Source organism: Cajanus cajan, chromosome 5 (assembly GCF_000230855.2).
Source record: "Cajanus cajan strain Asha chromosome 5, NIPB_CcT2T_4, whole genome shotgun sequence".
Taxonomy (NCBI): Eukaryota; Viridiplantae; Streptophyta; class Magnoliopsida; order Fabales; family Fabaceae; genus Cajanus; species Cajanus cajan.
Genome location: NC_138521.1, coordinates 31,471,320 through 31,473,715, shown reverse-complemented (window position 1 = coordinate 31,473,715; position 2,396 = coordinate 31,471,320). Strand labels below are relative to the sequence as shown.

The following is a 2,396-nucleotide window of genomic DNA, read 5'->3' as shown; positions in this document are numbered from 1 at the left end:
ATGACTGGATAAGTGGAATTAGCCCCCAAAAACTCATACCTTAAAGATGAAGGAAGTGGTTTAAGTTCTAACTTTGGAGAGTTTTCTTCTTGCCAATCTGTTGAAGACTCAAGAAGACTTTCTACTAGAGGATCTTTTTCTTTACACGGGGGACTTGAATCGATCAAGCAAGCATAATTAGGTTGAATCCCCTCAAGATCTATGTGTTTTCCTCCAACTAGAAAATTCTCCAAGGGATCCCTCAAAATAGATCTCATGACTTCTTCCTCCATGTCTTTAGGCAATATATCAACCCTGCAGCAAATATTTTCAAGAGAAGGTTGTCTAACAGATTTAGCAATATTAAATTCCATTGTTTCATCATTAATGGATAAGGACAATTTTCCATGTTTGACATCTACTATCACGCCTGCTGTAGCCAAAAATGGTCTACCTAGTATGATTGGTATTTGTTTGTCCTCTTCCATTTCTAAAACAACAAAATCTCCCGGAATTAAAAATTTACCTATCTTAACTGGAACATCTTCTAAAATTCCTATGGGATATTTTATAGATCTATCTGCTAATTGGATTGACATTGCTGTAGGCTTTAATTCTCCCATATCTAATTTCTTGCAAATTGATAAAGGCATTAAACTGATACTTGCCCCAAGGTCACATAAGGCTTTTTCAAACCTTAGATTTCCAATGAGACAAGGTATAGAGAAACTACCAGGATCCTTAAGTTTTTTGGGCAAATTATGATGGATCAATGTAACAGTCTCTCTATCATCCAATTTCCTTCGGTTAGCTAAAAGATCCTTAAGAAATTTAGCATATGTAGGCATCTGTTGTAGAGCTTCTACAAATGGAATGTTTACATACACTTGTTTGATCATATTTAAAAATTTTTCAAATTGTCTATCAAGTTTAGTCCTTGCTAACCTTTGAGGAAAAGGAATTGGAGGGTGATAAACAGTTTGAGGCTTTGATGAAGATACTTTTTCTTTTTCTAATCTCTCTTTTTCAGGTTTTTCAACCATAGGAGAAGCGTCTTCATCAATCTCAATATTATCATTTTGATTAGACACAGGTCCGTCTAATTTCTTCCCACTCCTTAAAGTCACAGCATTAACATTTTCAGCTGGGTTTGCAACTGTTTTACCTGGGAACTTACCTGGAGAATTGCTTGAACTAGGCATCAACTGTGCAATTTGATTTTCCAGCATCTTGTTGTGGAGAGTAATATTCTCAACCTTGACAGCAAGGTTTTGAATAGAATTTGCCATTGAATCATTGGTCTGTTTTTGATTAGTGACAAAATTCTCCATAAGGCTTTCTAATCTTGAAACACTTTGTTGAATTGAGGGTGTCTGTACTGGATTTCCTTGCCCATTAATGAAGTGATTGGGCGGACGGAAATTAGGTTGCTGACTGCTACTTCCTTGAACTGGGTTATTCTTCCAAGAAAAGTTAGGATGATTCTTCCAACCAGGGTTGTATGTGTTGGAATATGGATTACTCTTCTCTCTTCGAGGAGTGTCATAGAAATTATGAGAAGCTGCCACTTGTTCAGTAGTATCTTCTTCTTCTCCAGTAAAAATTGAGGTACAATCTACTGCAGTGTGCCCTTGTTCCCTACAAAGGTCACATACTTGATTTGTAGCCACTGAATTAACCTTAGCTTTTTCCATCTTGTCTAACCTTTGATTAAGAGTATCAAATTTTGCTAAGAGTAACTCAATAATGTTCACTTCATATCGCCCCGGAGTTCCTTTCCTTGCTGTGACTTCTCTTTCACTGTATTGGCTGTGATTTGAGGCTACATTTTCCAAAATAATCATGCAGTCATTAATAGGTTTCCCCATGAAAGATCCTCCAGCTGCTGAGTCTAATATCATGGTGCTTTGTTGGTCCAATCCTTCAAAGAAAAATTGGATGGTAAGCCAACGGTTGAAGCCATGTTGTGGGCATGCTTGAAGATATCCCTTGAACCGCTCCCATGCTTCATAAATAGTCTCTCCAGTGCCTTGTTGGAAATTAGTGATTTTCTTCCTCAATTCTTTAGTTTTAGAAGGAGGAAAGAATTTCTCTAGAAAAGCTCTTTCACATAATTCCCAAGTTGCTATCTTTTCTCTAGGCACTGTTCTTAGCCACACCTTTGCCTTATCTCTCAAGGTGAGTGAGAATAAGCGGAGTCGCATTCCATCAGAAACTTCATCATCAAATTGCTGGGTCTCACAGATTTCCAAGAACCCCTCTAAGTGGTCATTAGGATCTTCTGATGGTAGTCCTCCAAAGGTGTTCTGTTTGAGCATATTCACCAGAGAAGCTGGTACAGTAGCTCCAGTTTGCATCTCCCCTCCAGGTATCCCACGAGCTATGGGTGCAGAGTAATCCCGAAGCGGTAAATTATC

General features: G+C 38.1%; 1 non-coding gene across 1 annotated transcript; it reads left to right on the top strand.

The window, feature by feature from the left end:
• The first annotated feature begins 1,935 nt into the window (after positions 1-1,935).
• Positions 1,936-2,042, top strand: LOC145958474 (small nucleolar RNA R71). Its single transcript, XR_014434315.1, has one exon. It is a non-coding gene; the product is annotated as a small nucleolar RNA R71 (small nucleolar RNA).
• The last annotated feature ends 354 nt before the right edge of the window (positions 2,043-2,396 follow it).